Source organism: Astyanax mexicanus, chromosome 16, assembly GCF_023375975.1.
Source record: "Astyanax mexicanus isolate ESR-SI-001 chromosome 16, AstMex3_surface, whole genome shotgun sequence".
In the NCBI taxonomy this organism is placed as follows: domain Eukaryota; kingdom Metazoa; phylum Chordata; class Actinopteri; order Characiformes; family Acestrorhamphidae; genus Astyanax; species Astyanax mexicanus.
The window spans coordinates 7,321,845-7,345,683 of record NC_064423.1 but is presented as its reverse complement, the minus strand read 5'-3'; positions in this window follow the sequence as shown (position 1 = coordinate 7,345,683).

The window sequence follows — 23,839 nt, the reverse complement described above, 5'->3', positions numbered from 1 at the left end:
AAACATTCAGGCTTTCGGTTCATATATATTCAGATCTCAGTCAGCAAACACAGGATGGAATCAAATCAAGTGACCTACAAAAAGAATGGCAATGGCAGCTTGGGGTTGGAAAAGTGCGTGGAAAAGAACAGTGGGAAACTGAAGGATCCTACAGGAGGGGCTTGTAAGGTCATGTAAAGCTGGGAGGTAAGATTTTATTGCTGGGAAAAATGATTTTATTCAGTCTGAAACTAAACAGCACTCCGCTGAAGCTCAGGAGGACATAGAAAACATTTAAACATTCAGTTCATATTAATTTAAAAACAACAATACTAATGTTTTAAGAGTTCAGAAACTAATATTGGAGCCAATATGGTGGAATAACCCTTATTTTACATTCCAAGTTCAGGTCTGGAGAGTGACCATCAACGTATTCAGATCTCAGTCAGCAAATGCAAATGCAGGATGGAATTGAGTGACCTACAAAAAGAATGGCAATGGAGGCTTGGGGTTGGAAAAGTGCATGGACAAGCTGGGAGGTAAGATTTTATTGCTGGGAAAAATGATTTTATTTAGTCAGAAACTAAACTAATCTGAGAGCTGAAGCTGATACAGCACTCCACTGGAGCTCAGGAGGACATAGAAAACATTCAAGCATTACGTTCATATTTATATTCAGATCTCAGTCAGCATATGCAGGACGGAATCAAATCAAGTGACCTACAAAAAGAATGGCAATGGCAGCTTGGGGTTGGAAAAGTGCGTGGAAAAGAACAGTGGGAAACTGAAGGATCATACAGGAGGGGCTTGGGTCATGTAAAGCTGGGGGGTAAGATTTTATTGCTGGGAAAAATTATTGTATTTAGTCAGAAACTAAACTAAACTGAGAGCTGAAGCTCAGGAGAACATAGAAAACATTCAAACATTCAGTTCATATTAATTTAGTAACAATGATACTAATATTTCAAGAGTTTAGAAACTAATATTGGAACCAATATGGTGGAATAACCCTTATTTTAGGTTCCAGGGTATTTTATTATGAAGTTCAGGTCTGGAGATTGACCATCAACTTATTCAGATCTCAGTCAGCAAACACAAATGCAGGATGTGATCAAGTGACCTACAAAAAGAATGGCAATGGAAGCTTGGGGTTGGAAAAGTGCGTGGATAAGAACAGTGGGAAACTGAAGGATCCTACAGGAAGGGCTTGGGTCATGTAAAGCTGTAAAGTAAGATTTTATTGCTGGGAAAAATAATTTTATTCAGTCAGAAACTTAACAGCACTCAGCTGAAGCTCAGGAGGACATAGAAAACATTCAAACATTTTGTTTATATTAATTTAGCAACAACGATACTAATATTTCAACAGTTTAGAAACTAATATTGGAGCCAATATGGTGGAATAACACTTATTTTACATTCCAGGGTATTTTATTATGAAGTTCAGGTCTGGAGATTGACCATCAACGTATTCAGATCTCAGTCAGCAAACGCAGGATGGAATCAAATCAAGTGACCTACAAAAAGAATGGCAATGGAAGCTTGGGGTTGGAAAAGTGCATGGAAAAGAACAGTGGGAAACTGGATCCTCCAGGAAGCGCTTGGGTCGTGTAAAGCTGGGAGGTAAGATTTTATTACTGGGAAAAAATATTTTATTCAGTCAGAAACTAAACTAAACTGGGAGCTGAAGCTCATACAGCACTCTGCTGAAGCTCGGAAGGGCATAGAAGGAACTGGCAACCATGTTTCCTAGAAAATGCTGCTCCTTCTGCCGCCGGATCCTTCATTGTGATGGCCTTTAATGGACTTTTGTATGATGTAAAAGAGAAAAAACAACAGCAGTGCTGAGGGAGATCGCTGTGGTGTTTGTGCGGCTGACAGGTCGTGCTGTTTAGATGCTGCCGAGGGAAAATTGTATGGCTATACATTGATTTGTCCGTCCGGTGCTTCATCTGACAGCGTGACTTCAGAAGCCTTTTCACCCTCCCCGGCCTGTCACTTTGATTAAGGAGCAAGTGAACAGCTCACACACACACTGACGCACACTTACATACACTCCTACACACACACTCCAGCTCGTACACACTGCGACAGAAAGAAGACATCATGCTCCACAAAGGAGCTGAGAACGTCTCTCACATTCGCTGTGTCTTCCGATGTCGTCATCTCCGCGGCCTCGCCGAGAACCTGCCGCACCAGGCCTGACCTCTCCAGGGTTAATGGCAGCAGTCGCCGGACAGCGTGCCATCCTGAGAGCTGCCACACGGAGGCAGAGCTTCTCTAGAAATGCTGCTCAACGGTGGGTTTTATGCCTAATCAGCCGAGCCGAGCCAATCCGAGCCATGCCTTGCCGTGCCGGGTCTCTGCCTGTTCTGGTGGTCTCTACCCCGGAGATGCCGCTGCTGAGACGTCTCGCTAATTGGAGCGTTGGTTTCAGACTGCCGTCGCAGATCCCACCAGCTAGCAGGAAAAAAAACACAGATTTCTAATTGCATTGCAGTTATTTCTTTATTTTTTGAAATTTTAAGTAGTACAATATGTGTAATACAAATACAATTCTATATATTCTTTTCTCCAGTATTTTGCATTATTCACATCAATTTTATGGCAGTATATAAAAGTACTAGCACAAAGATAACAGAATGAAATAAAAAAATAAAAAATAAATAATAATAAAAATAAAAATAATAATTCACAGTACAAATAAGAGATAAGGGACCTCAAATAACAGCAATAAGTACCGCTAACACACATAGTAAAAATCCTTATTGTATAATTAGATGCTCAGCAGGGCCCCATTGCATGGTAAAGATCCATTTTTGAAGCTTTAGTGTATTCATGTTATTTATATTTATTTGTTCCATCTGTTTAACATCCCATAGCTTTTATATCCATATATTGTATGTTGGGGGTCTGGGTTCATCCATTTAATTGTAATACACTTCAGAGCTACTGTAAGTAACATTCCAAGTATTTTTTTTTTTATTTTGCACCTCCCGACCACACCATCGGGAATAACTCCAGTAATGCCACTGTAGGATCCTGTGGGAGATTGGCATTGGCTCATTTTTTATGAAAAACATATATCAAAACACATTTTCGATAAACACACACTGTACACCCCCCCTCCCCCCCTACACATTTATATTACATACAGTCTGTTTGGCCAAGGGCTAATAAACATTGCTTCATTTGTAAATTTGAAACTAAACACATTTTCTACTCATATCTTGAGTTTAATTCATTTTCTTTTACATTTTATTAAAAAACTACTAAAAAAAGAGTAGCACTTTTTGAAAGAAGTGTAACATAAGAAAGGTAAAGGGCAAATATTAACCATGTAAGCTGTTTATATTGCTTGCAATTTAGGTGAAGCAAGCATGTGTAAAGCATTTTAATGTAAAATTAAATACAAGTAACAAAGTAAACGAGTAACAAAAATATGAACACCACACAAGGGTTAACACAGGTGTCAAGGCAAGTAAAATAATCAGATGCCATTATTTTTCCAGCCATGTGCTCTCTAGCACATGGCTCTGTTTTGTTTCAGAGTTTCAGTGTTCGCTTGTGTGTCATTTGTAACTCCGCCCCTCCGTTAACCTCCCCAGGTGTTTCCTGTTTCCTGTTCTACATTTTAACGTGTATTTATTGTGTTCCCTTGTCTGTTCTTTTGTGAGTATTCCACATCAGTTACTGTATGTATCTAGTGTTACTTTGTATTCTTTCTTTTTGCACTCTATGTATATACATATCTCTATGTTCTTAATTGTTTTTTTTTTTTTTTCACTGTCAGTTTATTAAATAACTTGCATTTCACTCGAGTCCACCTCCACGTCCCTGCCTGCTGAACCCTAAAGTAAATTTAGTACGGTTAGTTTCGGTTTCACCCTGCAGTTCAGTGACTGAGAGCATACTGTATATAAAAACCTCATCCTACTGCATCCTATTATTATCACCAACATGGGCGGAGCCACCCTATACTTCACACTGATTGGTTTGTAGAATGTTGTATTTTCAGTAAGTTTAATATAGATTAACAAATGAATATATTGAAATATTACATTTTATTTATAGCATTTAGCTGACACTTTTAGCCAATCTGATTTACAAGGTTATTCCTGTTACAGAGGTGGACCAATATAGTGTTAGGAGTCTTGCCCAAGGACTTTAATTGGTGTAGTGGAGCATTTAGTCACCCAGACCAGGAATTGAACCCCAGTCTCCCGCATGATGTGGTAGCTCACCAGCAGGTTATCTGGTGCGTGTTATCCACTGCGCCACACCAACCACCACTAAACCACTAGAGTAGAAAACTCTAGAGAGTTAGTAAAGATTTGTAAAGTTTAGGGTGAGTTTGTATGGGTTGATGCGAGCAGTGTACATCCAGTTTTGATCACCTGTATAAAAGCTTGATGCCTGATGTCCTTGAAGTTCATGTTGTTCAATTAAATAAGGTTTATTAAGAACTGGCCCGTCAGCGAAATGGTGAGCATGTAATATTTCCGACTGTTGGGTAATTAATACTGAATTTGAAGGCTGCCTACATAAGGACTTAGTATTGACTAGCATATTTAAAAAACGCAGGACTTATATAGCATATTTATAAACAGCTGCAGACGGGAGCAACTGTCGGCCTGTTCAATAACCAAAACTTAGTCTAGCAGGGGGCGCTAATATGAATGGGAATAGATATTTTCCAACCCATTAGGTGGCCACAAAAAAAAAAAATCTGTTTTGGAAAATGGTGTATAATGGGATGGAGTGCTGCTACAGATTAGCAGCTCTTCAGCCCAGAGGGTTGTTGAACCCAATTGCAGCAGAACAGTTGATCTCAAAGCAGATAAACCCAAGAAGAAAGGAAAAAATAAATATAAAAACACACCGCTCCTCACGCGGGACCCAACCAGTGTCATCAGGGTCGCTGTACAATACACTACCGCTGCCCCGGCTAGTAAATTGGGACACCGTCGGGTAAAAAAACTCGCATATAAGGAGATAGGACCCCCAAGAATGGGCAGAAAAATGAGAATGTGCAGAAACTCAAGTTACGCCGAGTGCGACAGAGAGACAGACAGGGGAGGTGTGTAAACAAAAGCTCACCAGAGAAGCTTTTTATTATTATTATTATTTTCATTATCGTTCATTATAGTTCAAACTAAATTTAAATGTCTATTGCTGACCCCTGTTATAGATACTGATAAAATATTGTCAGCAGTGCTGGAGCAGCATTGGCATTAGTCGCTAACCGCTAGCTAAGTGCTAGCTCTTTTGCCATTTAGAGGTGGACATATCGAACTGAAGTCTGCGTGGGAAGAAATGCTGCTAGCTAAAAGCACCCTGGCTTACTGGATTTTAAAAGAAAGTGTTTTTTTTTTGTATTACAGTTTTGTTTACTTAGCTTAGCTTTCAGTTAGCCCCTCCCACCCATCCTTTACCCAGTGGCGAGACCTGCTGAATTAAAAGGAAAACATGACGACACCCCTGTTCCTTACTAGTCTCTCATAATGCATAATGCGCCTTATAATCCGATGCACCTTATTGTGCCAATAATAGGGTACACATTGTAATGCACAGCTTATGATGTACAATGCACAATTCATTATAATGCATAATAACCATGGCTATAATGGGATAAGCGTTTTTTAAAATATCTATAGTCATGTTTATAATGTGTTATAAATGCATTATAATATGTCACGAATGTGGTTTTAATAGAGATGACATTAATAGAAAGTGTTATTAAATATTTCGGTAACACTTTCTAGGAATCTCATCTCTAAAAGACTCTATAAACATATTTATAACACATTATAATGCATTCATAAGGCATTTTAAACATGGCTATACATATTTATAAAACTCTATAATTCATCCTAGCCATGTTTATTATGCATCATGAACTGTGATTATAATGTATTATTAGCTGTGTTTATAACATGTTATACATCAATACCAAGAAACAAGCTTGTAGACTTGTATCATGACTAAAACAGCTTCCAACTTATAAACACCCTCAGTAACCCTATAAATATATTTGAAACCACTCATAAATTATTCTTGTCTTGAATATAACATTAGTTATAGTCACTTATAATGTATTATAACAGGTATTAGTGCGCTCTAAGTAAAGTGACAGACTTTTTAATTGCAGGACTGCATTATTAACGATAGACATATACTATTTTAACATGTATATCATAAGCATAGCTTATAATGTATTACAATCACACGTCATAATGCTTAATAAACATGGCTATAGTGGGTTATGCATTTTTATAAATATTTATAGCCATGTTTATAATGCCTTATGATTGCATTATAATACATTATTAATGTAGTTATAGAGTCTGATAAAGATGACATTCATAGAAAGTGTTATTAAATATTTCTAATTTCTTATTAAATTTCTAATTCTAATATTCTTATTGTGTCAGTGTTCTTACATGACCATCTTAACTCTGTTATTTACCCTCTGAGAACTCTCCTTAGAGTGTGAGCTGGACATTAATGTACAGTATTGGTACCTTGAGGATAACAGATGGCATTCTGAATGATGTGGTTAAAAAAAATGAAACTGAAGTAGTTTGGGAGTAAAATTGAGTTGATACCTTTTTTATGAAACTCTTTAAATTAAAATATAAATTCCTACCCTTCTGTTTTTTTTATGTAAGAACATCAGAGATGGTAATGCTCCTGAACAGGACACACTGTTATTTTATTTATTTAGCTCTGTGTTTTGACAGAAGCGGAAAATCGTGCGGTAATGACTCAACGTTTTTCCATTAGATTTCCATCATCGTTGTGTGAATTCCACGCCCTTTCCCCTCCTGTATCTCCTCACGCTTTATTCTGCCGCTGACCCGCGGACCCCGCCGCCCTTTACCCGGCCGTCCGGCAGCGGAGGACGGGGTTTAAGTCTGAGAGGAGTTGGAGGTGTCAGCGTTCTGGATCGTTTTTGTTCTTCGCCTCTCCGTTACCGAAAACTCCTGCTGTAATGATTTTTTGGGGCAGATCATTGATGGGAGGTCAGGGGAGCTGGAGGGAGATTAGGCCGGGAGATTGGAGCCGGGGCAATGGCTGACTCTGCCCGACCTCTCCTGGCACTGAGCGCTTTATTTCTCTTAAAGGCCTTGTCAACACACTGCCACACTGAATAAAGATAACGCTCGGGTCTGAGACGGAGCTGGAGAGCGCATTGCTGGCTGGCGGTTGTCCGTGGATTTGCCCTCTGTACAGCTCAGAACATTATTACTCTCTTAGGAGAGATGAAGTCGTGTGGAAGCTCGCAGTGATGGATAAACACTTGTGCAAACCCTCCACCTGCAAACCAGTTCAGTTCAGCAGTCAGGTAGGTAGGTAGTGACCAGATCCAAGTGGTCCATCAGCTGCCGGAGCCCTGGGAGAGCACAGTTGGCTCTCTCTGGGTGGGTACAGTACAGTAGATGGTGCTCTCTCTTTCCCTTCATCACTCCTAGGGTGATGTGGATCAGCACAAGGCTGCATCTGTGAGCTGAAGTATCGGAACCGTATCAGAGTCGCTGCTCTTTCTTCCGAGCGTTAGTGCTGTGATGATGCTACTCGATAAAATGCTACAGCATCAGCAGCAGTTTAAAAAAAGGCGGATTCTGACTTCACATGTATCGGAGGAGGCGTGTGCTAGTCTTCTTAACCCTCCTGGTGTTGGAGCTTCACTAGTGATTAGGGGATTAGGAAGTCCTGATGAGTGGGTTAGGTAATTGGTTGTGTAAAACCTATACATCATCCTGTGCCCCAACCATTTTTTTAGCGTTTTTCAAATTTGAGCTGAGGATGGAGTGAAGGGGCTAAAATCATTAGCTACCCTTTAACACCAACTGATGGAAAATAAATCAGTTTGACATGTTTTTGTTATTGTTTTAAAACTTAAAACTATTGAATTAATATTTACATACAGTATTAATATAAATTAATATGGATAGACAGTTAAACCTTGTTTATCAAGTGTAAGTAAACATCATTAAATGTACAAAAGGTATAAATAAAGTGTAAATATGATAAAGATCAGGATTAGATCAGTATAAAAGTTAGCTTCGCTACATTACACCAATATTCTGACTTTATAAACTAATCACAGCGCCATTAACGTAATTTCAGCTCCTGTCAAAACAGAAATCCCGCTGCAGCTCCAGACGTTCCTGACCCGCTGCTGGTTGTAGGCAAACTCCTGAGTTAACCCAATTCTGCCGCTGAAGGCTGCTGTGACTGATGTTTTTCATCATTAGTGTTCCTCACGAGGCCAGATAAATCGCACGCATTACCCAATCCAAGCCCAGCATCAGACTAATCAGAATGTATTTCGCCTTTAATTTCATGAGGTAAGATATTATTCTCAATTTGTGTCTCATTTTGTCATATTAAGCAGACGCCGTCTCTGAAACGGATTGCCTTCAATTAGGGAGGAACAATGCGAATGTTTAGCAAAACGGCTAATAGGAGAACAAAAAGCATTAGGACATATTACACTGTAAATATGCCACCTCTTCACCATATTCTGCTGTTTTTTAATGCCCGGCCCACACTACAGGATTTTACAAATCTCAACCAATGCTGAAAATGTGAGAGACCCTACACAAAAATACATTTTTTCCACTATGTTTCTGATGATTTATAATGATTCTTTAATCATTATAAATCATCAATCTCCCCAAACTATACAAAGGTGTGAACAGTATCTTTATTCATTAATCTGTAGGAAGAAATATAGATACTAGGGTTTAATAAAATACTTTACTAAAAGAGTAAAATTACTGTAAAATGATCAAACAGTCCCTAGAGCTCCGGAAAAAAAAAATAAGAGACCTGCACTTCAGTTTCTGAATCAGTTTCTCTGATTTTGCTATTTATAGGTTTATGTTTGAGTAAAATTGAACATTGTTGATTTATTCTATAAACTACAGACAACATTTCTCCCAAATTCCAAATAAATATGTTGTCATTTAGAGCATTTATTTGCAGAAAATGAGAAATGTCTGAAATGTAAAAAAAAAAAAAAGATGCAAAAAAGAGCTTTCAAGTTCATAGTTTTAAGAGTTCAGAAATCAATATTTGGTCGAATAACCCTGCTGTTTTTTAATCACAGTTTTCTTCATGCATCTTGGCATCATGTTCACCTCCACCAGTCTTACACACTGCTTTTGGATAACTTTATTCAGCTTTACTCCTGGTGCAAAAATTTAAGCAGTTCAGTTTGGTGGTTTGATGGCTTGTGATCACCCATCTTCCTCTTTTTTTAAATTCCAGAGGATTTTAATTAGGTAAAATCAAAGAAACTCATCATTTTTAAGATGTTTCTTATTTTTTACAGAGCTGTATATACACAGGACCACTCAAAATAAATTGTGGTGTTACCAGAATAACAAGTAATGCACGACCCTGAGAGTGAAATAAGACAGATGCAACTGGCTAAAGCTAAAGGCTAGCACTGCAGAAACGCTGTACACTGTCCCGGGCAGCAGATTCCGTCTATTGGCTTCTCCTCAGGAAGATCTATGGCGTGCCCCCGGCTCTACCTGAAGACCTATTGGCAATTCTAATCAAGTGAAATATTCACCATGCAGTGGGCATCAGAAAAAAAGAGCCGACGCACATCAACACCCAGTCAAAACTAGCTCTCTCACCTCTTCAGCACCATGAGGCCATTTGTGCTGATTTGTTGAACTCAATTAAAGTAATTAAAGTCATTAAAATAAACGTCCCTGTTTAGGTTTATTTCCTGAATTGAAAATATTGGGAAGTAATCACCTCCATAGATTGGATCAGTGAGCTTTGATTGCCCATGGCCCACTTTGTCGCCAGTTTAACAGATGTCATTTATACTGGAAACACTACATAAGACCAGGACCCAATCATACACATTTTATAAGGCGCGTTGTGATGCTCATTGCTATCTTACACCCCGTCACCAGTCTATTTTCACGTCTTGCACCCGCTCCATTGAAATAGCAGCAGAGCTTCTGAATATATCTACACTGATGGGCGTGGTGGTCTGGTCATGAAATGAGGTGTGTTCAGGTTCATTTCTAGAGTTTTGCTTGTTTATCTTGGCAACAGAAAACACAGGAGCTCCACTGACTGATTAAACCCAGACAACAGCCAACAGTCAGCCGTCCTTACCTCTCTTCTTAGCTACGCAGGTGTAACATTCACTAATACTAAATAAAATAACATCACTGTTCCCTTAAATGAGCTGCTGGTGTATCTCCACAGTGTGAACCAGCAGCTTAGTATCCTCTGCATGACGACTGGCACACTGATTGGTTTATTCCCTGTTACGCCCCAAAAAAAACACCCATAAATAATTAATTAGATTAATACATGCCTCTTTGCATTCCCAGGACATTAAAGACACTGAAACAGCAATTTAAGATGATAATACGATTTTATTTATATTGAAATTAGTTATAAGATTTGATCCATATTTCAGCATAAATACAAAGTAATCTAATGTGGCGTGAGGAGGCGGGGGAGTTGTGGGTCTGCCCCACGCCAGAGCACAAAGCCATGCCTGTCTCAGCTGGTCCGCATGAGGACTGATTGAGCCGCCAGCTGGGACAGGCATATATGCTCAGCCTCAGCCCTCATTTGAGAGGACTTTCAGTGGGGAGCTGAGGGCTGAGGCTGCACGGACCTTTAAACACAATACTAAGTAATTCTACAGACTCTAGAGCCCCATTGGGCCTTAGATTTGATTTAAGTTTGTTTTTGGGTGTGGTGGAGGGCATTTGAAGCCAAATAAAGGTATGTTGTGAGTTTATTTACTCCCCGTGTCTGTGTATCTCTGTGAGCTTCCTCCTTCCGGGTCACAGTGGTCACGCCCCTAACCCCAGGGGCCTACCACACTACCTTCTGAACTCAGCAGTGTCTACTTCGTGTTTACATTGCTAGGTACTTTGGCTAATATGTCATTTATGAATTAGGGGAAGAAGTTGGGATAAATTTGGTCCTAAGTTTGATTGAATAGCATATAAAAATGCTTCTGTTAACACTGACAGTTTTCGTTTTGTTTTTTTGTATTCTTCTTTACCTTGGTTTAAAATGTAATGAGGAATAGAATAGATCAACAGAAATGCTTCATTGCAGACACAGTATGGGCAGGATATTTCATTTTCTGTCTAGTTTGATTTTGCTTGTTATTAAACATTCATTCCTGCATTTCAAGCGTGTTTAGAGGTGAGTCAACACCCAGCCAGGGCCGCGTCTCTCACCTCGCCGGCACCGCAAGGCCATTTGTGCTGATTTGTTGGACTTGGTTGCAATTAAAGCGAGTCCCGCATTGGCAGTTTGACTTACGGCTGCTTAAGCGCGAGACCGGCCCGGCTGTCCCTCCTCCCAAGGATGGGATTTGTCAGGCGGTGGAGCCGGCGGAGGTAAAGGATGAGCGCGGAGAGGGAGGTAACCGGAGCTTTGAGCGAGAAGAGCAATCATCAATATCCTGCCCCGCATTAACCGTCCGGCAGCCTCGGCGCTGCCGTAGGGTACAGGGCGCATGGCGTAAGTGACTTAGCGTAAGTGCCCTACTTCATCATATCAGATACGGCTTCTCCTCTCACTGCGTCTCCCAGTTAAAAGGTGTTTGGTGATGAATGAAGAGGTGCGGGACGCGGCCTTACGCCAGAGCGATGGGGGCGAGGCGAGGCCAAACGCTGGGCTGATCATTAGCTGTTGCTCTTATAGTGTAACAGAAGATGAAGGGGGGCAATGTCAAAAGTTTGTGATTCTTCCTAAAATACACCCACTTCCCACTTTATATACAGTACAGGCCAAAAGTTCAGACACACCTTCTCTTTTTCAGTGCATTTTTTTATTTTTTTTCATGACTATTTACATTGTAGATTCTCACTGAAGCATCAAAACTATGAATGAACACATGTGGAGTTTTATGTACTTAACAAAAAATGAGCTGAACCTCCACAGTCACCGGACCTGAACCCAATCCAGATGGTTTGGGGTGAGCTGGAGCACAGAGTGAAGAAGACAAAGAGCCAACAAGTGCTAATAAAAAACACCTCTGGGAACTCCTTCCTTCAAAACTGTTGGGAAATTTTCATTTCAGGAGGCCACCTCTTGAAGCTCATTGAGAGAATGATGCCAAGAGTGTGCAAAGCAGTAATCAGAGCAAAGGGTAGCTATTTTTTGAAGAAACTAGAATATAAAACATGTTTTTAGATATTTCACCATTTTTTGTTAAGTACATAAAACTCCACATGTGTTCATTCATAGTTGTGATGCTTCAGTTAGAATATACAATATAAATAGTCATGAAAATAAAGAAAACGCTTAGAAAAAGAGAAGGTGTGTCCAAACTTTTGGCCTGCACTGTATATAAAAAACTATCTTGTACTTACCTCCAGTGATTTAGCCCCAATCCCATTTCACCCCTTGGACCTACCACTTACCCCTACTCCTAGCCCTTCCTCTTAAGAATTGGGAAACCCTTTAATGAACTGATTCATCATCAGATGTTCTAAAGTTCAGTAACTGAGCTGCTGCTGCTGCTGCTGGTTAAATAATTAACTTTAGGGCATACTAATTATTATTGTCTTTTACCTAATTCCTCTGTGGTTAGGAACTAAAATTAGCTTTGATTATCTTTCATTAAAAAAACAATATATTTTATGTTTTAGATTTCTTTAAACTATATTGAAACTACACATCAAACTATGGTAATGTAGAGCTAATCTACACTTTTAAGAGGGAAAATACTAAAATTTGTTGATTTCTTTGGTCGCTTGTTCCGCCATCTTACCAGTGATTCTCATACCCCTCGGTTTGAAGTGTGCTAAATCTGAAAAATCTCCGTATGAAGGGCAAACAAGCCCTATCCCTTCCCCTAACCCACCCCTCCAGCCTAAAAAGAATCAGGACACCGGTAAGTGGTAGAGCCAAGGGGTGAAATGGGATTGGGCTTTAAAGTGCCTACTAAATACGATCAATACAATTAGCACATTCATTTCCCAGTGCTGGGGTCCTAGGTTTAAGTCCCTATCTAGATGGTGTTACTATGTTCTTCTCGTATCTGGTTATCAAGTTTCCTCACACAGTCCAAAAACATGGAGATCAGATCGATTGGATACTCTTAAGGTGTACTAACACTATGGCCCAGTATGGTTGAACTGGCCTGCACCCACATTGCGTTTAAACAATCCGTGCCGGAGCACACTTAAGTCCTATGTAAAGCTGTCCGAAGGGTCAAACGGTATTCCACACTCCAAAACATTAGGTTGGCTGCTTCGTACCACGGGAGTTTATCCTTTTCTTCAGATTGACATGTCATGACACTCTCCCATGGGTCTTTGGTATTCACAAGGTAGATGTTTATTTAAAAAAGTTTAACAAATATATCAGCTCTCCATGTATTACTCCGCCACATACAGGTAACCTCGCATTGATGCAGTGCTTACAAACCAAATACAAACCAAATGCGATGTAATTAAACACCATTGTATTTTAAGCTGAATTTAAGGTGGACTTTTGTAATTACGCAGGTCTTGCAGGTCTCGCTTGGGGGCGCCAGAGTAAACGAAACTTAAAACTTTAACTCTTAAAAAAACAAATCAGCCAAACGAGCTCTGGACTTTAATCTACACAGATTTCTCTCCTAAAAAAGTTTATTTTGGTGAGTAAAGCTCTTCTGTTTATTTACAGTAAGCTTAGATTTACACAATTTTGACTGAAATGGCCGATAAATGCAGTTTAACAGCGCAGCTACAAACAGAGCAGCAATGGAACTATTTTAACTGGCGGAGTGTTTATAACCAAACAGATCACATTTTCTCCTCCTCTTTAACTCAAAATCTTTCAATAAACAGCGATAATGGAACTGTGGTTTAGTCACAATTATAATAAACTCGAGGTTCGTGCTATAACGTGTGATATTGACAGTGCCAATATCACACGTTATAGCACGAACCTCGAGTGTTTTATTACTAAATTGTTCTGGTGTGTGGTTTTAAAGGAGAACTCTGGTGTGAAATGGATTTGGTTGTATTTATTAAAACGTAATACAAAGTTCATATCTTTATTCAATAGCTCTCCGCCGCTCTCCTGCAGCTTTCTGACATCCAGTATTTTCTGCACTTTACCCAAACAGGCTTTGGAATGAGTGATATGGGGCATATTTTACCCTGCAGATAAATCACTTTTTACTCCGTTATTGAGCTCAAAGTAGCTCCACACTTCATTGGTAGAATCCGGAGAGCTCTGACATTTAAAACGAGACATTTAGAACTTTTAAACTGCACAAGAAGCTTATTAAAAACTACTGTTTACATCCCATAGTGTAGATAAATCATTGGCCAACCGTTGTATAGAAATAATCATCTTAATGCTGAAAAATACATAAAGATCAAAGAGCAGCAAATGCTGCCTTTAAGATGATATTTTTATTTCCAGAGACATCCAGGCATTTCCAACAACACAATGTTAAACCACGTGCTGCACACATTACAAAACAGTTAACAGAGTAATACAGATTACAGAGTAATCAGAAGACTTCCTGCCTAAAAAAAATCAGTGAGAAAACAAGTTTAACATCGCGTTTAACAGTTTTAGACACATTGTTGACCTTATTTTTATGTGCATATAATAATAACATAATTCCTGCTGAAAATAAAAGTGATTTTGGTAATAATCTGTTCAACACGTTTAGAAGCACGTTAGGCAGTAATCTGATAATGAGATCAGTCTACATGAGTCACTCAATAATCAGATTTATTTCTAATTATTTGATGTGTCCTTTTATTGTTGCTTAGCAACTTGCCAATAAAAGCACAGCACGCCGTAAAAACATGAAAGGTCGTGCCCCAGTTTTCTCATTATCATACAGCCTTTTATTGATAAACTCCAGATTGCAGAACGTGGTCGCCCGTCACTTTCCCGAGATTGTTGTGTGTAAATAAGAGTTCAGTGTTTACCCTCTTCTGTTTATATACAAACACAGATATGGAAAAACCAATAGGGATAAAGAGTAATGTAGAATAACAAGTATATAGTACAGTATATAATTAATGGACGTAAATTTCCATCTTTTTATCAAATTACGGGAACATTTCTATAAATGTCATGTCTATTAGACTCTATAATAACATGTTATATTAGAAATCGTAAGGACTATTGGCTATAAATGGCTATAAATATTAATACCAATTTATTAGACACAATAGGTTATATGGGCAACACTTTCTATTAATGTCCTCTTTATTAGACGCTATAACCACATTCATAACATATTATAATGCATTCATAAGGCATTATAAACATGGCTATAGATGTTTACAAAAATGCATAACCCATTATAGCCATGTTTGTTGCTGTGCTTATAATATATATATGTTAAAATAGTATATCTCTGTCATTAATAAACTAGTCTTACAATGAAGTCTGGCACTTTACTTAGAGCGCACAAAGACCTGTTATAATACATTAAAATTGACTATAATTAATATTATATTTAAGACAAGAATAATTTATGAGTGCTTAAAAATATATTTATAGGATTATTGAGGGTGTGTTTATAAGTTGGAAGCTTTTTTAGTCATGATACAGTCTGTAAGCTGGGTCCGAGGATTTTGTTATTGATGTATAACATGTTATAAACACAGCTATTAAAGCATTATAATCACAGTTCATGATGCATAATAAACATAGGAATAATTAATTATACATTTTTATAAATATTTATAGCCATGTTTGCCTTATGAATGCATTAGAATGACACTTTCTATGAATGTCATCTCTATAAGACTTTATAAACATACACATAACACGTTATAATCCATTCATAAGACATTATAAACATGGCTATACATATTTATAAAACTCTATAATTCATCATAGCCATGTTTATTATGGATCATGAACTGTGATTATAAATCAATAATAACTGTGTTTATAACATGTTATATATCAATACCAAGAAACTCAGACTGTATTATGACTAAAAAACTTCCAACTTATAAACACACCCTCAATAATCCTATAAATATATTTTTAACCACTCATTAAGTATTCTTGTCGTGAATATAATATTAGTTATTGTCAATTATAATGTATTATAACAGGTCTTTGTGCCCTCTAAGTAAAGTGCCAGACTTTCATTGTGGGACTATATTAATAAATTATAATGCTTAATAAACATGACTATATTTGGTTATGCATTTTTACATATATATTTATAGCCATGTTTATAATGCCTTATGAATGTGGTTATAGAGTCTAATAGAGATGACATTCATAGAATGTGTTACCGAAAACTTCACTTTACTTAAAGTCAGTAATACTTAACAGGTATATACTGTACTATTTGTTAGCACCACAGCGTGTGTGTGTGTGTGTGTGTGTGTGTATACAGTAAACGTAGCTTTATCCCTGTTTAACATTTCGCTTACTGATGCATCCTCTTTGCTTTGTCAGCCGGGCGAACGCTCACAGTGCTGAGATCAGCAACAATCATCAAACTGCCCACCATGTCTTACCTTAAGAATAAAAAAAACACGCTTTCAGCCTTTCATTAGCATATAAACTTCGTTAATGACCTTGTCATCTTTGAGCGTAATTAAAGGAGGCAGGTGAAGTGGTGTCTGAGCTCGTAGCGTCCCCTGAATTAAACATGGCCGCCCGCGAGCTGGGTATCGATGACGCGAAAGACGAAGTTCGCCTTGCGCTCTTGTTTAAGCGAAAACTCTAAAAACTTTGCCATTATTCCGTCACGGCTAACGCGAGCTGAAGGTTCAGAGCGGTGGAATGATGTGAGAAGACCCTGAACTGCGGAAGGAAGGAAGAAAGAATGGATGGAAGCAAGGATGATACAGATGATAGTAACGCTCATCATTGGACCTGTCCGTGTCGTGTCGTTTAAAAGCTTTTGCAGTCAGCTTCACTCAGACAAATGGAGAAGCGGAACAATCGTAATAGTCTTCTCGTTCCCTGCCCGCGCCCCCCTGCTAATACCGTCCATTAAAAGCCATGTGAAAGTATTCCCATTATTACCATTATTGGAATTGCTAATCTCTAATAATGGATTAAGAGGAATCAACCCTTTTCTTATTTAATACCAACAGGAATTAAGCAGCGCTTCGGAGACGAGCGCACAAAAGCCGTCTGCACGCCGCATTAAGGCTCCTTCCTCTGCGGATTCCCGGCAAGTCTTAATTTACAGGACTCGGGCGAAAAGGGAGAAAATCAAATATGTTCCCATGTAATCAATTATTAAAGCAGAGCAAATGTGATTTAGTGTTCCTGAAGCGTCAGACACAGCCGAGGGGAGGCTGAAATTGCGGCAAGCTGAAGCCGAGCTCCACGCATTAGCAGAGGACAGGCTCTGAAACGGCAGGAGAAGACCCAACAGCCTGTATATATTACCATACTGTACATATACAGCTCTGATAAAAAAAAAAAAAAAAAATATATATATATATATATATATAGAGAGAGAGAGAGAGAGAGAGAGAGAGGAGAGCACTTCAGTTTGCTATTTATAGGTACTGTATATTTTTAAGTAAAATGAATAAAATGAATGTTTTATTCTATAATCTATTCTATTCTATTCTAATTTGCAGAAAAAAATGCAGAGCTTCGAGACCTTTCAAGTTCTAGTTTTAAGAGTTTAGAAATCAATATTTGGTGGAATAACCCTGGTTGGTTTTTACTCCATTTTTTTTTTTTTTCATGTATCTAGGCATCATGTTCTCCTCCACCAGTCTTACACACTGCTTTTGGATAACATTATGCTGCTTTACTCCTGGTGCAAAAATTCAAGCAGTTCAGTTTGGTGGTTTGATGGCTTGTGATCATCCATCTTCCTCTTGATTACAGAGATTTTCAATTTGGTAAAATTAAAGAAACTCATCAATTTTATGTGCTCTCTATTTTTTTTTTTTTTACAGAGCTGTATATCGTCGCTGTCCAATGAAAAGCAAGTATCCCCAAAACAGCAATTTTATAGTAGAGAGAAAAAAATCTTTTCAACTTTCAATGGAAGTCAATTTAAAAAGAGTTTATTTCAGGTCATTTAAAATAAATACTTCTATTGGTCCATTCATTGAGACATTTTAGCACAATGTATGGGACAAACATTATTTGTTTTTCAATGGACAACAACAATATAACACTGCACAATTATATATATATATATATATATATATATGTATATATATATATATATATATATATATATATATATATATATATATATATATATATATATAATCCGATCTGCACACTCTTGGTATTTTAATCTGTGAAAACACAGACACACTCGAGTGCAGATCAAAACGACTGAACTGAAATCTGCTAGAGGAGGTGATCTCGATTTAGCTATGAAATAAACTCCTTTTATTTAATATAGTTTAATCTGATATATTAGCCAGATAACTCCAACTACCACAGCTATAAACAAACACTTTCTCTGCTGCTGCTCTGTGCTGTTTACACACTAAACGAGGTCTGTGCAGCGTTCACTGTTCACATCTGCTCATCTACAGCTGCAAGTCCCATTAAAGACACTGTGATATACAGTTATACACACTGATAAACAGAATCTTTTCACTATATTTGCTTTCTTAATCCTGCACCAGGTTTATTGGTTGAGCATTTTAGTGCGTTTAGGTGTTTTTATGCCTGTGTGAAAACAAACCAAACAGAGGGAGAAACTGAAGCTCCAAATAAATAATAAGCTCATCACCTGATTCGGATCAAATAAACCTAAAGAACTACAGGTGTGAAAACACTGTAGAGCACTGTTAGTGTTAGTATGTAACAATTGTAGTGTTAATTTAATACTAACAGTGCTGATTTAACGGGGGCACATTTGCTGTACATGATTATACTTTATATTAAATGTTCTTTGTTGAGCTGGATGAGGCAGAGAGCACAGGCTGAGTAAACACAGAAAATCTGCGCTTTTTTATGGAAAACAAACCAAAAAGGCACACAAAGGAGCTGCTCTTCAAAAGCAGGGTTACTTCAAGGGTATTCTAAAAAAAAGAGAGAGAGAAGAAACACAGAGAAAGAAGCTTTTTCACCCAGACTGAGTGTTTTATCCAGCATGTATCTCCTTTCTCTTTGAGTTCATGAGCCTTCATAAGCGTTCTGCTTTACAGAAGGTGAAGAAATGGCTGTTCTCTTCTCAGATCATCTTCCACAGTTAAAAAAAAAAAAAACACAGAACCGTATACTGGATCTTAAGGTAACATTTCATATGAACCCTGTTGTTATAATGCATTATAAATGCATTCATTATGCATTATATGACATGCATAATACCTTATAATGACTGTAATAAGCCTGTATAATAGCTCATAATTACCTCCAGCGACATCCATAACACATTATAAGCTACAAGTAGAAGGGATTATAAAGAATATATAACATGTTATACGTCAATACCAAGAAACTCAGTCCAGTGTGACTGTATCATGACTAAAAAAGCTTCCAACTTAAAAACACAAAAACAATAAACCTTTAAATATAGTTTTAACCACCCATAAATTATTCTTGTCTTGAATATAATATTAGTTATAGTCAATTATAATGTATTATAACAGGTGTTTGTGTGCTCTAAGTAAAGTGCCAGACTTTCTTTGTAGAACTAGATTATTAATGATGGAGATATACTGTTTTAGCATATATTTTATAAGCACAGCTTATAATGTATTATGATCACAGGTCATAATGCTTAATAAACATGACTATAATGGGTTGTGTATTTTTATAAATATTTATAGCCATGTTTATAATGCCTTATGAATGCATTATAATATGTTATGAATGTGGTTATAGTGTCTAATAAAGATGACATTCATAGAAAGTGTTACCCACAATGCTTTGTTTGAATAGTGTTGAATAGTGAATAAACAGAATTTTTCCGTGCAAAATAAATTCCATGCACAAATCTCCCATATTCCCATTGCTTCCTGGGAATATACACTGGTTTCACTTTTTGTCCAATTACTGAAACATTTACAGTCATAATAAAATAATTGACTGTGTTCATTAAACTCAGATTAATGAAATAGTAATTTGGGCTAGGAGCAACAGCAGCAGTAATTGCACTAGGTGGAATTGTGTATTAAGCTAAGCTAAATAAATAAGGTCTGATCTGAGTATTCTGATCTGAGGTTTTATTATTATTATTATATTATTATGATTACAGATGCTGCTCGTTTCTGTGTTCTGTGTCTGAGGCTGTGAGGTTTTGTGGGAAGGATTCAACAATTTTTATATTGTCATTGTTTATATTTGTCATTCGCATCACATGTGGTACATGACGTGGAACGAAATTGTGATCTCACGATCCAGTTTACACCCAAGAGCTGTTGTTAAAATAAATATATAGATAAAATAAGATAACAAAATAAAAAGAATACAATAAAAATAGAATATAACAAAATAGATAAAGATAAATACCCCAAAAAATTAAAATAAATGGTAATGGTATCAGGTACCACTTTAAAATAAGACTACCTTTATAAAGGGTTTATAAATGGTTTACAATTAGTTTATTAATAGTTACTAATTAGGTTGTAAATGCCTTAAAATCATTAATAATCAGTTATAACACATACATAGAAAGGGCAACAATATAGATGGCTGTGGGTTCACTATTTGACAAACAACAGGTCATTGTTGTTTCTACGTATGTGTTATAACTGATTATTAATGATTTTTAAGGCATTTACACCCTAATTATTATCCATTAATAAACTAATTGTAAACCATTTATAAACCCTTTATAAAGGTAGTCTTATTTTAAAGTAGTACCTGGTATCATGTCAGTGTGCACACTGTGGTTTTATGTGGTTTATTTGGGGGGTTTATTATTATTTTTAGCTCTTTGGATCTGAATAAGAGCTCAGAGCAGATCATGGCGTGTTGTTTATGTGTGGGAGTGAAGAGAGGAGTTTCTTTAATATCACTGAGCATCAATGAAGCGAATCGTTTATTCTCTATGAGACTACGAGACATGCAATTACATTCAGGATGTGGCAGCGTGAGGATAACACTGTGCTGCTGCTGTGTGTGTGTGTGTGTGTGTGTGTGTGTGTGTGTGTAGGTGAGATTCTTTTTGGAAGTGATTATTATTATTCACTTTAGGAAACACCAACTGTGTCCATCATATGCATTACAAAGGCGTTCCCTGTGTCGTCCAATTAAATCGCTTTAAAAAAATCTTAGATCTTATTGGTTTAGTTTTAAAATACACATTTTGGAAAAAAATCTCTAGAATGTGATCAGTGTCTGCATGCTATTAGCATAGCCGCCATTTAGCTATTGTTCATGTTTTTGCTAATTCTATGCTAAAAACTTCAACAAACTACAACAGGAAGTCACATCTACAACAGGAAGTGACATCATCAGCTGGTTCAGGTTCTAAAGATCATGGAAGGACCAGAATTTAAACGTTCCCTCATTAGTTTTGTTTTTTCTGTATATTTGATCTTATTGTAACAATGACTGAGGAGCTCAATCTCAACACTCAGTCCTGTTACCTAAATTAATTCTGGTAACACTTTCTATGAATGTCATCTTTATTAGACGCTATAAGCACATTCATAACATATTATAAGGCATTCATAAGGCATTATAAACATGGCTATAAATGTTTATAAAAATGCATAACCCATTATTGCCATGTTCGTTAAGCATTTTGACCTGTGATCATAATACATTATAAGCTGTGTTTATATTATAAATGTTAAAATAGTATATCTCCATCGTTAATAATCTAGTCCTACAATGAAAGTCTGGCACTTTACTTAGAGCTCACAAAGACCTGTTATAATACATTATAATAGACTATAACTAATATTATATTCAAGACAAGAGTAATTTATGAGGGGTTAAAGAGGTTAAAAGGTGGTTATAATTTATAGGATTATTGAGGGTGTGTTTATAAGTTGGAAGCTTTTTTAGTCATGATAAAGTCTGCAAGCTGGGACTAAGTTTCTTGGTATTGATGTATAACATGTTATAAACACAGCTATTAATGCATTATAATCACAGTTCATGATGCGTAATAAACACGGCTATAATGAATTATACATTTTTATAAATATGTATAGTCATGTTTACAATGCCTTATGAATGCATTATAATGTGTTATGAGTATGTTTATAGAGTCTTATAAATACACATTTTGGAAAAAAAATCACTAGAATGTGCTCAGTGTCCGCATGCTATTAGCATAGCCGCCATTTAGCTATTGTTCATGTTTTTGCTGTTTCTATGCTAAAAACTTTCTATTACTCAAAAGATAAAAAGTAACAGGAGTGATTTTTCTTTTTTTTTTGTCGTGTCAGTGCACATGAATGCATTACAAAGGCGTTCCCTGTGTCGTCCAATTAAATCGCTTTAATAAATGGGAAATGTTTTTTCATACAAGCTTTATTTTCTATAAACTAATACAGTAAATATATAAATGTATATTTTGGCCATTACAATTAATTGGAAGCTAACCGGCTGTTCAGGTGCAGTTAACCTGATTAATTACCCAGAAAACTGCTACAGCTTAGCAGCCACCTGAAATACCATAGTGACCAATGACAACAAATTTAGCTCTGCAACATCCTGCATTTCATGACTGTTAGCATGTCAATATATACTGTATCTTTAACTATAGCCTGTTATTTAGTGGGTTATAATAATCTGAGTATTATGGGCTGGATGTGCAAAATTGTGTTTTGTTGTATAGTCCTGTTTACTGAGGTCTTTAGATGTAAATGAGGCTGCTTCAGCCGCTGTGATTGGCCGGGTGGTTTACAGGCTCGGGGTCCTCTGCGCTCGCTCAGTGTATTTTAATAGATGCTACAGAGCATGGTAGGATGTTAATTGCTTAATTGTATAATTCAGTACACCTGTCTACAAGCATCTGCACTCGTTCTGTTCCTCCATTCATTTATTCTGCTTTTTCTTTCACTCGTCACCCACCTGTGCTCACTGCAAACTGCTCCTCTGCTCCTGACCGTAAACTTAATATCTCTAAAAAACATAAGTGTACACTTTGGGGCTTTTAGTTTTGCAGCACTGCTGTAAAAACTAACACACAATAACAACTTTTAAACAGTAAAGGCATTTAAACACCTCTTGTTCTTGTTATTAGTGAAATACATCAGGTCTCTCTGATTTGTTTATGATGCTGCACATAATGAAACTCTTCCTCAACCTCTTCCTCATTGTCTGCAGCAGCTAGTAAAAGAAAATATTCAGAAAAAATGAGTCGATAAGGAAAAGCACCGTGTCTACATCAACACGTAAATTAGTATTCATGGCCCCGCCCACCTCGGCTCAGGCCCACCCACAGACAGAGCTAAAGCCGGGCAGCACCACCGTCTCGTTAGATAGGAGAGAACTAACAGTGCTAGGAACAGCATGCAGTTCATTCCTGTGTTATTTATATGCTTTACCCAGTAATTCAGAGCTAAGAAACAAATGGTTAGAATTAGTCTATGGAGGAAAACCACCACCAGCCAAGTACAATTAAGATAGGTAGGTGTAAAACAGTTTATAACAGTTCTGTTTACACTAGTTAAAAGTAAAAATCACTTATATTTCCTGGACCTGGACTACCCACCTCTGTGTGTAAGTATAGGTTTAAATAGGATCTCCGGTGGATTTGGTGTTTTACAGAGACTCTAAGACTAGGTCAGTGGCTGAACTGCACTTAGCAGGGCATTATTACACATGTTGTAAAGTAGTAACATATGACATTACAAAGACTGTTATTAGTGTAAAAATGTCTTTATTTTAAAAAGTTTTTAACTGTTGTCCATCTCGCTTCCTCCTGGTGTCGCAGTGCTGTTAGACAATTAGAGGCGATATGTTTGCA